Source organism: Nycticebus coucang, chromosome 18 (assembly GCF_027406575.1).
Source record: "Nycticebus coucang isolate mNycCou1 chromosome 18, mNycCou1.pri, whole genome shotgun sequence".
In the NCBI taxonomy this organism is placed as follows: domain Eukaryota; kingdom Metazoa; phylum Chordata; class Mammalia; order Primates; family Lorisidae; genus Nycticebus; species Nycticebus coucang.
In genome coordinates, this window is record NC_069797.1 from 9,135,761 (window position 1) to 9,150,534 (window position 14,774).

The window sequence follows — 14,774 nt, forward strand, 5'->3', positions numbered from 1 at the left end:
AGTCGCCAAAATGTGGAAACAGCCTAAATGCCCACCAACCCAGGAATGGATTAACAAGCTGTGGTATATGTATACCATGGAATACTATTCAGCCATTAAAAAAAATGGAGACTTTACATCCTTCGTATTAACCTGGATGGACGTGGAAGATATTATTCTTAGTAAAGCATCACAAGAATGGAGAAGCATGAATCCTATGTACTCAATTTTGATATGAGGACAATTAATGACAATTATGGTTATGGGGGGGAACAAAAAGAGGGAAGGAGGGAGGTGGGTGGGGCCTTGGTGTGTGTCATACTTTATGGGGGCAAGACATGATTGCAAGAGGGACTTTACCTAACAATTGCAATCAGTGTAACCTGGCTTATTGTACCCTCAATGAATCCCCAACAATAAAAAAAAAATAAATAAAATAAAAAAAATAAAAATAGATCTGCCATTCAATCCTGTAATCCCCCTACTGGGCATATACCCAGAAGACCAAAAATCACACCATAACAAAGATATTTGTATCAGAATATTTATTGCAGCCCTATTCATAATTGCTAAGTCATGGAAAAAGCCCAAGTGCCTATCGATCCACAAATGGATCAATAAATTGTGGTATATGTACACCATGGAATATTATGCAGCCTTAAAGAAAGATGGAGACTTTACCTCTTTCTTGTTTACATGGATGGAGCTGGAACACATTCTTCTTAGTAAAGTGTCTCAAGAATGGAAGAAAAAGTACCCAATGTACTCACCCTTATTATTAAACTAATGTAGGACTTTCACATGAAAGCTATATCCCAGTTATAACCTAAGAATAGGGAGAAAGGAGAAAGGGAGGGGAGGGAGGGGGGATGGAGGGGGAAGAAGGGGGATTAATGGGATTACACCTGCGGTGCATCTTACAAGGGTATATCCTAGTAAATGTGGAATGTAAAGGTCTTAGCAAAATAACTAAGAAAATGCTACAAAAGCTATGTTAACTAATGTGATGAAAATGTGTCAAACGATATATGAACCAAGTGTATGGTGCCCCATGATCATACTAATGTACACAGCTATGGTTTAATAAAAAAAAAAAAAAGAAAGAAACCCAAGTGCCCATTGACCCACGAATGGACTAGCAAATTGTGGTACATGTATACCATGGAATATTATGCAGCCTCAAAGAAAGATGGAGACTTTACCTCTTTCATGTTTACATGGATGGAGCTGGAACATATTCTTTTTAGCAAAGTATCTTAGGAATGGAAGAAAAAGTATCCAATGTACTCAGCCCTACTATGAAGCTAAATTATAGCTTTCACATGAAGGCTATAACCCAACTATAGCACAAGACTATGAGTAAAGGGCCAAGGAAGGGGAAGGGAGAAGGTTAGGGTGGAGCAAGGGTCATGGGTGGGGCCACACCTATGGTGCATCTTAGAATGGGTACAGGTGAAACTTACTATATACAGAATACAAATGTCTACATACAATAACTAAGAAAATCCCATGAAGGCTATGTTGAACAGTTTGATGAGAATATTTCAGATTGTGTATGAAACCAGCACATTGTACCCCTTGACTGCACTAATGTACACAGCTATGATTTAACAATAAAAAAATAATAAAATTTTTTTAAAAATGTGAAATTAAAAAAAAAAAAAGTACCCGCTATGGCAGCGTTGAGTCACCTTTAAACCTAACCAAGTCCGAAAAGCACAAGGCCGAGCTACAACATGACCAGTCAAGTGTGGTCCTTTCTTACCCCTCCTCTCTCTCCCAGCTCCCAGAGTGGAGAAACACCAGGTAGCTGATCTTAAGGGCTGATGTGCCCTCCATCTCTACTGTGGGCTTCCCCGTGTGAAACAATAGCAAGCTGGAAAAGGGGCTATTTATATTCAGACTGAATCCTTAGATTATGATCTGGGATTACACATATTCTTTTCTAAATCATGGTTTGTGTTTTTACAAATATACTCATGGAATTGTTTCCCCAAAAATATGGGGCTTGCCTGAATTTTCATCCAAAGGAACGAGAACTAATCCTCCATCATATTTACAATGAAACTGATATATATAAATGAAGTTGTAATGACTATAACAAGCCAGATATACTATGCAAAAAAAAGGAAAAAATGCTTATGATGTAATGTCAGATTAAAACATCTATGTGATAAGATTGAACTAATATATATATAAATATTATACATATAAATGAATAAATATATATATATATATCAAGGCACAAATAAACATATCACAGCACAGGTGGCCCTCCATATCCATGGGTTCTGCATTATGAATTCAAACAACTATGGATCAAAAATACTCTTTAAAAAGCAAAATAACAATGCAAATAAAAATACTACAGTAGAATCTCTGTAAGTTGACCGCCTAAGGGACTGTAACAAACTGGTCAACGTACAGAGGTGGTCACCATAAGGAGGTAGGCCTGCTGTACCCATATGTACATGTACTTTACTTTCTCATAGAACTTCTGTTAGAGAATGTCATATGATGACATGGTCATACATAATCAAAACAGTAAAAACTAAAACTACATACAAAATCAATACATTTACTGTTTTCTCATGGTTTAATCAATTTTTCTGAAAAAAGAAAAAAGACCATCTTGGTCTGTTCCTCCCTTTCTAGAACATGCCTCAGATACCCAGTACCCTTGGTTCATCTCCACAAGATTTGCACTTTGCTGCTAGTAAACACATGCACTGGCCACAGGTACTGCAAAGGGGCAGCTTTCTGTGGGGAGTACTGACTCGGTTTGGAACTGCAGGCCCTCCGAGGTGTGCGACATAGCAAGGGTGACATACATGAGCGGGCTGCAGTCAGATCTCTCCACATCACCATGTTTGGGCACAAAACTCTATTATGGCACAAAAATAGAAGTGCCTAGAAAACAGGAGAATGCAATACATTTTATAGAACCGTTTATTACCTTGATTTCTAAAATTCATATATTCTTTATTTTGTCTATATGATGCACCATTTTCAGAATTTTTTTTTGGAGACACAGTCTCACTCTGTTGCCTCATGCTAGAGGGCCAGGTTTTCATAGCTCACTTCACAGCAACCTCACACTCTTGGGCTCAACCCTCCTCTTGCTTCAGCCTCCAGAATAGCTGGGACTGCAGGCGCCCATCACAACATCCAGCTAATTTTTCTGTTTTTAGTAAAGATGAGGTCTTGCTCTTGTTCAGACTGGTCTCAAACTCCTAAATTCAAACAATCTACCTACATTGGCCTCCCAGAGTGCTAGGATTACAGGCATGAGCCACCACACCCAACCCATTTTTGTAATTTTAAAAATTAAAGAGTGCATTGAATGTCAAGTGTCACCATAAGCAATGTCAAAACCAAAAATTGTGAATTGCAAAATGTTTTTAAAAAGTAGGTACCCAACAGTTTACTGAAGCATAAATTATATTTTCAAAAGAAAAACAATTATGCCACTTATCTATTTTTCTTGTTTTGAACATTTTCTATCCTGCATACATGACATTTTATACAAATTTGTACATTTTCATTGTTAGCCCAAAACACAAATCCAACATATGTACAATATTACGCCACATAAAAAGCCACAAAAAAGAAGATCTGTCAAGCCATATGAATTTTTAAACTTTTTTTATTAAAGCATAGCTGTTTTTTATTAATTTTTTTATTATTAAATCATAGCTGTGTACATTAGTGCAATCAAGGGGTACAATGTGCAGGTTTCATATACAATCTGAAATATTCTCATCAAACTGTTCAACATAGCCTTCTCAGCATTTTCTTAATTACTGTGTTAAGACATTTATACTCGACACTTAGTAAATTTCACATGTTCCCTTGTAAGATGCACAGTAGATATGGTCCCACAAATTACCCTCCTCCCTCCACTCTCAAATAACTTTTTTTTTTTCTTTTTTTTGCAGTTTTTGGCCAGGGCTGGGTTTGAACCCCCTATCTCCGGGATATGGGGCCAGCGCCCTACTCCTTTGAGCCACAGGTGCCACCCCCTTCAACCCCCCTTTAAAGTGGGTTCCACCTATTGATACTTATAGCACATTAAACTAACACAGGTTTTTTAATTATTTAGCAATTAATTTAGAATGAATAATAAATCCATTTCATAACAAAAATAAACCAGAATTTCTGAAACTCTTTAATGTCAGAATTAATACAAGACAGCTTGATTCTCATATACACTTCTGCTTTCATATGTTGTGGTATGTTGTTTTGATCTAATTATGTGAAGAAAACCCAGCCTCACATGAACATGTGGCTGGAAACAAGAGAAGTGTTTTAATAACCTAATCTAATCACTGTGAATATTCTTGTCTTGAGACTTGACAAGTAGTTTCTTTAAGGTTAGTTGAAAGATGGAATCTGAAACAATGTCAATAAACTTGTAGGACTCTATTAAAATCCATTATCTCTCAATCTGCCCTTTGAACAAATATATTACACAAGCATGATTTCATAATTTCATTGAATTATGCAGATCTTCCAAGTATTAACACATTTCAATATGAAATGTCAGAAAAGTCACATTTGTCATTATCACCACTGAGTTCATCAAAAACATCACTGAGGGTTGTGCCCATACCTCAGTGGGTACATACACCAGGGCTGGTGGGTTCAAACCTGGCCCGGGCCAGCCAAACAACAATGACAACTACTACAACAACAACAACAAAAATAACAATAGCAGGGCAGTGTGGTGGGAACCTGCAGTGCCAGCCACTCGGCAGGCTGAGGCAAGAGAATAGCTTAAGCCCAAGAGTTTGAGGTTGCTGTGAGTTGTGATGCCACAGCACTCTACTGAGGGCAACATAGTGAGACTCTGTCTAAAAAAAAAAAAAAAAAAAAAATCATTGAGTACAGGCATACCTGGGAGATTTTGTGGGTTTCATTCTACACTATTACAATAAAGGAAATCTCCCAATAAAGTGAGTCACATGAACGTTTTAGTTTCCCAGAACGTATAAAAGTTATGTTTACACAACATCATTAAGTGTGCAACAGCAGCAAATCTAAAAAAAATGTACATACATACCTTAACTAGAAATACTTTCTGGGGAGAGCAAGATGGCGGCCAAGTAACAGCTTCCTTGCATCTGGGCACCATGGGTCTGGGTAGATAAGACTCCAGGCATCTCTGGCTGGTGGGATCTGCCTATAATCATCCCTTTGAGGATACAGGGAGTAAGCGACAGACTTCTGGACCCAAAGAGGAGGACAAAAACAGTGGAAAACTGGCAAGTAATCGCGTGTGTTCAATTGGTCTAATCCCGCCGACAGCTGTAAGTGCAGTAGCAGTGAGACTGCAAACCAGAAAGGCCTTGCCTGTGAACTGTTTTGGTGTTTTTGGACTTGGCATTCAGTTGAACTGCCTGGGGAAGAGCTTGAGTGGGAGTGTGGAGAACTTTGGGTGTTGTCTGGGACCCCAGACTGAGCCACTGAGCCGCTGAGCCAGACAGTCGGAGCTAATAGTGTTTGGCTTAGGGCTACAGGGAGCCATTGTGAGAGAACTGCCCAATAAGGTCTGCCCTAGGGGTTGCAGAGCAAGGATCGGGCGGGACCTGGTAACCTAGTGACTGAGCAGCCTAAAGGCAGGATCTGAGCCACCTTACAGCCCTAACCCTCAGGGGCAGAGTGAGACCGGTTTTGGCACACTGGGTAAGTAGATAGCCACTTCAGCAGCGATTCCAGTGACAAACACTTTCCTGGGAAAGATTCTGCTTAGCAAGTTTAAAAGCTTAAAGTGCCTATTAAGAGTGCCGAAGAGAAAATTAGGGTGTCCACCCTGTGGGATTTGAGAAATCAATGGAGGCCTCCAGACGTATCAGCATTGTAATTAACATCTCATACCCCAGAAGACCACCTGTTGCCCAGACAATACTTAACAATATATATATACTGCTTTGCTTTGGGTTGTTCTTTATTTTGGTTTTTGTTTGTTTGTTTGTTTGTTGTTTATTTTGATTCTGCTGTTGTTGTTTTGTTTTTTAATTTCAACCTTTTCTGTACAGATTTTTTCTTTTCTTTCTCCAGTTTTCTAGTATAAATACAATTTCCCATTGCTGCCTTTTCCAATAACTAGAACTTCATTTTTACTAGTGTTTCTGCCCTATTATTTGGTTTTTCACCCAATTTTATCTCATAAAGTTTTCTGTTTGCTTGTTTTGGTTTGATTTATAGAATTTTTGTCTTTCCTCTCTACTTGGTGGAGGTGGGGTACTGTGTCTGATCAGGTTAGCAAAGAGTTGCTGCCCTCAAGGGAACCACCCAAACGGGCACCCCCAGAGGTTGGGATTTTTTAAGGTTGTGTCAAAGTACCCTACTGTATACCTATATTGCTCTTTCTCCCTCTTTCTGTGCCTCTCTTCTTTTTGTCAATATTCCTTTTACCCACCCCCTCTCCTTTCTCTAGTTTCTTTTCATTCTTTTCTTCTTTCTTTCATCCCTTCTTACTTTTCAACCTTCTCATCCTTCTGGTCCTATACCAAAAGGACTCATTGAAACCTTTGTCCACAGGCATGGGAACTTAAAGAGCAAGAGGAAGTGAAAGGAAAATTAGGGCAAGGAAACAGATAAAAGAAATCACTCATGAGGAAGAATCAGCAGAAAACTCCAGGCAACATGAAGAACCAGTCCAGAACTACCCCGCCAAGGGACCATGAGGTAGCTAACTGCAGATGATTCCACCAGTAAAGAAATGTTAGGAATGACAGAAAGGGAATTTAGAACACACATGTTGAAAACAATGAAAGAAATGATGGAAACAATGAAGGAAACTGCTCATAAAGTGGAAAATAACCAAAAGGGAATCCAAAAACAGAATCAAATCAGAGAAGAACGATATGAAGAATATAGAAAGGATATAGCAGAGCTGAAGGAACAGAAGCAGTCAATTAGGGAACTTAAAGATGCAATGGAAAGTATCAGCAACAGGTTAGACCATGCAGAAGAAATAATTTCAGAGGTAGAAGAAAAAGTCCTTGAGATATCTCAGATACTAAAAGAGGCAGAAAAGAAGAGAGAGAAAGCAGAACGTTCACTGCCAGAATTATGGGACCTTATGAAGCGTTCCAACATACGAGTTATAGGAATCCCAGAAGGGGAAGAAGAATGCCCCAGAGGAATGGAAGCCATACTAGAGAATATTATGAAAGAAAATTTCCCAAATATCACCAAAGATTCTGACACACTGCTATCAGAGGGATATCGGACCCCAGGTTTCCTCAACTCTAACCGAGCTTCTCCAAGACACATTGTGATGAACCTGTCCAAAGTCAAGACAAAAGAAAAGATTCTGCAAGCTGCCAGAAGTAAGTGCCAGTTGACGTACAGGGGCAAATCCATCAGAGTGACTGCAGACTTCTCTAATGAAACTTTCCAAGCAAGAAGACATCTACCTTTAATCTACTTATACAGAACAATTCCCAGTCCAGAATTCTGTACCCTGCTAATCTAAGCTTTAAAATTGACAGAGAAATCAAATCATTTACGGATATACAAACATTGAGGAAATTCGCCACAACAAGACCAGCTCTACAGGAAATACTTCAACCTGTTCTACACACTGACCATCACAATGGATCAGCAGCAAAATGAAAACTCAGAAATTAAAGGACAGAACCTAACCTCCACACTGATACAAAAGATAAAACTAAGCAATGGACTCTCACAAAATAAGATGAATAGAACACTACCACACTTATCAATTATCTCAATAAATGTTAATGGCTTGAATTCCCCACTGAAGAGACATAGATAGGCTGACTGGATATAAAATACAAGCCATCCATTTGCTGTCTACAAGAAACACACCTGGCTTCAAAAGACAAATTAAAGCTCCAAGTCAAGGGTTGGAAGACAATTTTTCAGGCAAATGGAATTCAGAAGAAAAGAGGAGTTGCAATCTTATTTTCAGATACATGTGGATTTAAAGCAACTAAAGTCAAAAAAGACAAAGATGGTCACTTTATATTGGTTAAGGGAAAACTACAACAAGAAGACGTTTCAATTCTAAATATTTATGCGCCCAATTTAAATGCTCCCAGATTCTTGAAACAGACCTTACTCAGTCTGAGCAATATGATATCTGATAATACCATAATAACAGGGGACTTTAACACTCGTCTTACAGAGCTGGACAGACCCTCTAAACAGAAATTAAACAAAGATATAAGAGATTTAAATGAGACCCTAGAACAACTGTGCTTAATAGATGCATATAGAACACTCTATCCCAAAGATAAAGAATACACATTCTTCTCATCACCCATGGAACATTCTCCAAAATTGATCATATCCTGGGACACAAAACAAGTATCAACAGAATCAAAAGAATTGAAATCTTACCTTGTATCTTCACAGACCATAAGGCACTAAGGGTGGAACTCAACTCTAACAAAAATGTTCAACTCCACACAAAGATATGGAAATTAAACCATCTTCTGTTGAATAACAGATGGGTGCAGGAAGAAATAAAACAGGAAATTATTAACTTCCTTGAGCATAACAACAATGAAGACACAAGCTACCAAAACCTGCAAAAGCAGTTTTGAGAGGAAAATTTATCGCTTTAGATGCCTACCTTTGAAAAACAGAAAGAGAGCGCATCAACAAACTCACAAGCCATCTTATGGAGCTGGAAAAAGAACAATCTAAGCCTAATGTCAGTAGAAGAAAAGAAATCTCCAAAATCAAATCAGAGATCAATGAAATTGAAAACAAAAGAATCATTCAGAAAATTAATGAAACAAGGAATTGGGTTTTTTGAAAAAATTAATAAAATAGATAAACCATTGGCCAGACTAACAAGAAACAGAAAAGTAAAATCTCTAGTAACCTCAATCAGAAATGAAAAAGAAGAAATAACAACTGATCCCACAGAGATACAAGAGATTATCTCTGAATACTACCAGAAACTCTATGCCCAGAAATTTGACAATGTGAAGGAAATGGATCAATATTTGGAATCACACCCTCTCCCTAGACTTAGCCAGGAAGAAATAGAGCTCCTGAACAGACCAATTTCAAACACTGAGAGTAAAGAAACAATAAAAAAGCTTCCAACCAAAAAATGCCCTGGTCCAGATGGCTTCACTCCAGAATTCTATCAAATCTTCAAGGAAGACCTTATTCCTGTACTGCAGAAATTATTCCAAAAACTCAAGGAAGAAGGAATCTTCCCCAATACATTCTATGAAGCAAACATCACCCTGATACCAAAACCAGGAAAAGATCCAACCAAAAAGGAAAATTTCAGACCAATCTCACTCATGAATATAGATGCAAAAATTCTCAACAAAATCCTAGCCAATAGATTAAAGCTTATCATCAAAAAAGTCATACATCATGATCAAGTAGGATTCATCCCAGGGATGCAAGGCTGGTTTAACATATGCAAGTCCATAAATGTTATCTACCATATTAACAGAGGCAAAAATAAAAATCATATGATCCTCTCAATAGATGCAGAAAAAGCATTTGACAAAATCCAGCATCCTTTTCTAATTAGAACACTGAAGAGTATAGGCATAGGTGGCACATTTCTAAAATGGACTGAAGCTATCTATGACAAACCCACAGCTAATATTTTACTAAATGGAGTAAAACTGAAAGCTTTTCCTCTTAGAACTGGAACCAAACAAGGTTGTCCTCTGTCATCTTTACTTTTCAACACAGTGCTGGAAGTTCTGGCCAATACAATTAGGCAAGACAAGGAAATAAAGGGAATCCAAATGGGAGCAGAGGAGGTCAAACTCTCCCTCTTTGCTGATGACATGATCTTATACTTAGAGAATCCCAAAGACTCAACCACAAGACTCCTAGAAGTCATCAAAAAATACAGTAATGTTTCAGAGTATAAAATCAATGTTCTTAAGTCAGTAGCCTTTGTATACTCCAATAACAGTCAAGATGAGAAGCTAATTAAGGACACAACCCCCTTCACTATAGTTTCAAAGAAAATGAAATACCTAGGAATATACCTAACAAAGAAGGTGAAGGACCTCTATAAAGAAAATTATGAAATCCTCAGAAAGGAAATAGCAGAGGATTTTAACAAATGGAAGAACACACCATGCTCATGGATGGACAGAATCAACATTGTTAAAATGTCTATACTTCCCAAAGCAATCTACCTATTCAATGCCATTCCTATCAAAATATCAACATCGTACTTTCAAGATTTGGAAAAAAATGACTCTGTGTTTTGTATGGAACCAGTAAAAAACCCGTATAGCTAAGGCAGTTCTCTGTAACAAAAATAAAGCTGGGGGCATCAACATACCAGATTTTAGTCTGTACTACAAAGCCATAGTGGTCAAGACAGCATGGAACTGGCACAAAAACAGAGACATAGACACTTGGAATTGAATAGAAAACCAAGAAACGAAACTAACATCTTACAACCACCTAATCTTTGATCAACCAAACAAGAACATACCTTGGGGGAAAGACTCCCTATTCAATAAATGGTGTTGGGAGAACTGGATATCCACATGTAAAAGACTGAAACTGGACCCACACCTTTCCCCACTCACAAAAATTGATTCAAGATGGATAAAGGACTTAAATTTAAGGCATGAAACAATAAAAATCCTCAAAGAAAGCATAGGAAAAACACTGGAAGATATTGGCCTGGGGAAAGACTCCATGAAGAAGGCAGCCATGGCAATTGCAACAACAACAAAAATAAACAAATGGGACTTCATTAAACTGAAAAGCTTCTGTACAGCCAACAAGACAACAACCAAAGCAAAGAGACAACCTACACTATGGGAAAGAATATTTGCATATTTTGAATCAGACAAAAGCTTGATAACTAGGATCTATAGAGAACTCAAATTAATCCACATCAAAAAGCCAATAAACCCATATATCAATGGCAAAGAGACATGAATAGAACCTTCTCTAAAGAAGACAGACAAATGGCTAACAAACATATGAAAAAATGTTCATCATCCCTATATATTAGAGAAATGCAAATCAAAACCACCCTGAGATACCATCTAACCCCAGTGAGAATGGCACACATCACAAAATCTCAAAACTGCAGATGCTGGCGTGGATGTAGAGAGAAGGGAACACTTTTACACTGCTGGTGGGACTGTAGCTAGTACAACCTTTCTGGAAGGAAGTATGGAGAAACCTCAAAGCACTCAAGCTAGACCTCCCATTTGATCCTGCAGTCCCATTACTGGGCATCTATCCAGAAGGAAAAAAATCCTTTTATCATAAGGACACTTGCACTAGACTGTTTATTGCAGCTCAATTTACAATCGCCAAAATGTGGAAACAGCCTAAATGCCCACCAACCCAGGAATGGATTAACAAGCTGTGGTATATGTATACCATTGAATATTATTCAGCTATTTAAAAAAATGGAGACTTTACATCCCTCATATTAACCTGGATGGAAGTGGAAGACATTATTCTTAGTAAAGCATCACAAGAATGGAGAAGCATGAATCCTATGTACTCCATTTTGATATGAGGACAATTAATGACAATTAAGGTTATGGTCGGGGGAGAAAAGTAGAGAGAGGGAAGGAGGGAGGGGGCGGGGCCTTGGTGTGTGCCACACGTTCTGAGGGCAAGACATGATTGCAAGAGGGACTTTACCTAACAAATGCAATCAGTGTAACCTGGCTTATTGTACCCTCAATGAATCCCCAACAATAAAATAATAATAATAAATAAATAAATAATGTATATTTAAAAAAAAAAGAAATACTTTCTGGCTAAAAAATGCTAATGATCATCTCAGCTTTCAGGGAATCATCATCTTCTCACTGGTTGAGGGTTTTTTGATGTTGACGATTGCTGACTGATCAGGATAGTGGTTGCCAAAGGCAGGGGTTGGCTGCGGCAATTTGTGAAAATAAGACAGCCAAATGAAGTCAGCCACATCTATCAACTCTTCCTTTCACAAAAGGCGTCTCTGTAACACTTGATGCTGTTTGAAGCATTTTATCCACAGTAGAACTTATTTCAAACCCTGCTGCTGCTTTATCAAACTCAGTGTATGTAATATTCCAAATCCTTTGTTGGCATTTCAACAATACTTACTGCATTTTCACCAGGAGTTGATTCCATCTGAAGAAACTACTTTCTTTGCTCACCCATAAGTATCCTGTTTCCCCCAAAATAAGACAGTGTCTTATTTTAAGGTGTGCTCCCAAAGATGCACTAGGTCTGATTTTCTGGGGAAGTCTTATCTTTCCTGTAAGTAGGTCTTATTTTCAGAGGATGTCTTATTTTCGGGGAAACAGGGTAGCAACTCCTCATCCATCTAAGCTTCATTGTGAGAGTGCAACAATTCAGTCCGATCTTCAGACTCCACTTCTAGTCTAAAGCTCTTGCTACTTCTGCCACATCAGCAGTTACTTCCTTCACTGAAGTCTTGAACTCCTCAAAGTCATCCAAGAAGGTTGGAATCAAGTTCTCCCTAAGTCCTGTTAATGTTGATCTTCTTCCCTCCTCCCATGAATCACAAATGCTCTTAATGGCCTCTAGAATGGTGAATCCCTTTCAGAGGGTTTTCAGTTTACTTTGCCCAGGTTGTCAAAGGACTCACTCTCTGTGGCAGCTATAGCCTTGTGAAAGTATTTCTTAAATAATAAGACTTGAAAGTTGAAACTTTTGTTTGACCTGTGGGCTGCAGAAGAGATGTTGTTAACAAACATGAAAACAATGTTCATCAACTTGTACATCTCCAGCAGAGCTCTTGGGTGACTAGGTGTGTTGTCAACAGGCAGTAATATTTTGAAAGAAATCTTGTTTTTCCTGAGCAGTAGGTCTCAACAGCAGGCTGCAAGTATTCAGTACACCATTCTAAAAACCGATGTGTTGTCAGCCATGCTTTGTTGTTTCCCTTATGCAGCACAGGCTGAGTAGATTTTGCATACTTCTCTTACAAGGGCCCTAGGATTTTTGGAATGGTAAATGAGCATTGGCTTCAACCTCAAGTCACCAGCTGCATTAGCCCCTAACAAGAGAGTTGGTCTGTCTTTTCAAGCTTTGAAACCAGGTGCTGACATCTCCCTTGGAGCTATAAGAAAGTCCTAGATGGCATCTTTTTCCAATAGAAGGCTGCTTCATCTACAGTGAAGATCTGTTGTTTAGTGTGGCTACCTTCATCATGTCTCTTGTTTAGTGGCTGCCTTCATCAATTCTCTTAGCTAGATTTTCTGGGTAACTTGCTGCAGCTTCTCCATCAGCACTTGCTGCTTCACCTTGTACTTTCATGTTATGGAAATGACTTCTTTCCTTCCTCCTCAGGAAGTGACATCTCACTTCCAACTCTTCTTCTGCAGCTTCTTCACCTCCCTCAGCCTCAGAGAATTGAAGAGAATTAGGGCTCTGCTCTGGATTGGGCTTTGGCTTAAGGGAATGTTGTGGCTTGTTTGATCTTCTGTCCAGACCACTCAAACTTTCTCCTTATCAGCAATAAGGCTGTTTTGCTCTCTTATCATTTATTTGTTCACTGGAGTAGCACTTTTAATCCCTTCATGAACTTTTCCTCGTATTCACAACTTAGCTGACTAGAACAAGAGGACTGGCTTTTGTCCTGTCTTGACTTTCAATAGGACTTCTTTACTAAGCTTAATCATTTCTAGCTTTTGATTTAAAATAAAGTGAGAGGTGTGCAACCATTTCTCTCATTTGAACACTTTCAGGCCACTTAAGGCTATTCATTGCCCAGGATGCTGTGATAGAGCTGTCTTAATTTCCAGCCCAGCCCAGGATGCTGTGACAGAGCTGTGACAGAGGAGAGGGCTCTGCCTCCCCACAGCATGTACGTACTCACTCCCCACTGCCGGGTATTCTTCCTTCTAGCTCTGTGCCAGGCAGACAGCAGACCACGTGCAGGGGAGGCGGCTAAGCCACATGAATTTCTAATGTACAGATACATTTCAGAAAATGTAAAGATACCGAATGCAGGATTTTTTTTTTTTGAGACAAAGTGTTACTTTGTCGCCCTCGGTAGAGTGCACAGCACTCTACTCTTGGGCTCAATTGATTCTCTTGCCACAGCCTCCCAAGTAGCTGGGATTACAGGCACCCGCCACAACGCCCAGTTATTTTTAGAGATGCGATCTCACTCTTGCTCAGGCTGGTCTTGAACCTGTGAGCTTAGGCAATCCACCCACCTCAGCCTCCCAGAGTGCTGAGATAATAGGTGTGAGCCACCGTGCCCAGCCTGCCAAATGCAGGATTTTTAAAAGAGAAAGTCATAAAATTACTAGTTTATTTTCATCATGGTAGTCTGAAGTAAGTTTTATATATATTTAAAAAGTGTCTACATGATAATATGATAATTAGCACAAGAAATCAAAGTACTAACTTAAATAATACTCTTGCCAAAGAAACTTTCAGAATATTTTCCTTCTTTTGGCAAATGGATTATTTATTTTCAATAAAGAGCAGAAATAGAACCTGGACAAAAATATTCATAACCTTACAAACCCTACACAAGAAACCAAACATTGATATTTTGATCTTTCCCTGCGGAAAAATTATGTTCTTTCCAGTAACCTCTCTCAAGCATACTGAACATCCAAGATGTTTGGCAATCTGTCAGATAAAGATGGAAGTTCAAAGAAGGGCATATCAGTATACATAAGATATTGCTTTACGTAATAAAAAGCATGAAATAGAAGAGGAGAAGACATCTAAACTTATTTTTAATTAAAGATTTTATAATAGTAAAATGGCTAAGTCATCCAGTTCCTCAGGAAGTGTTTCTTTTCACACAGCGTGCTTTCCACTTT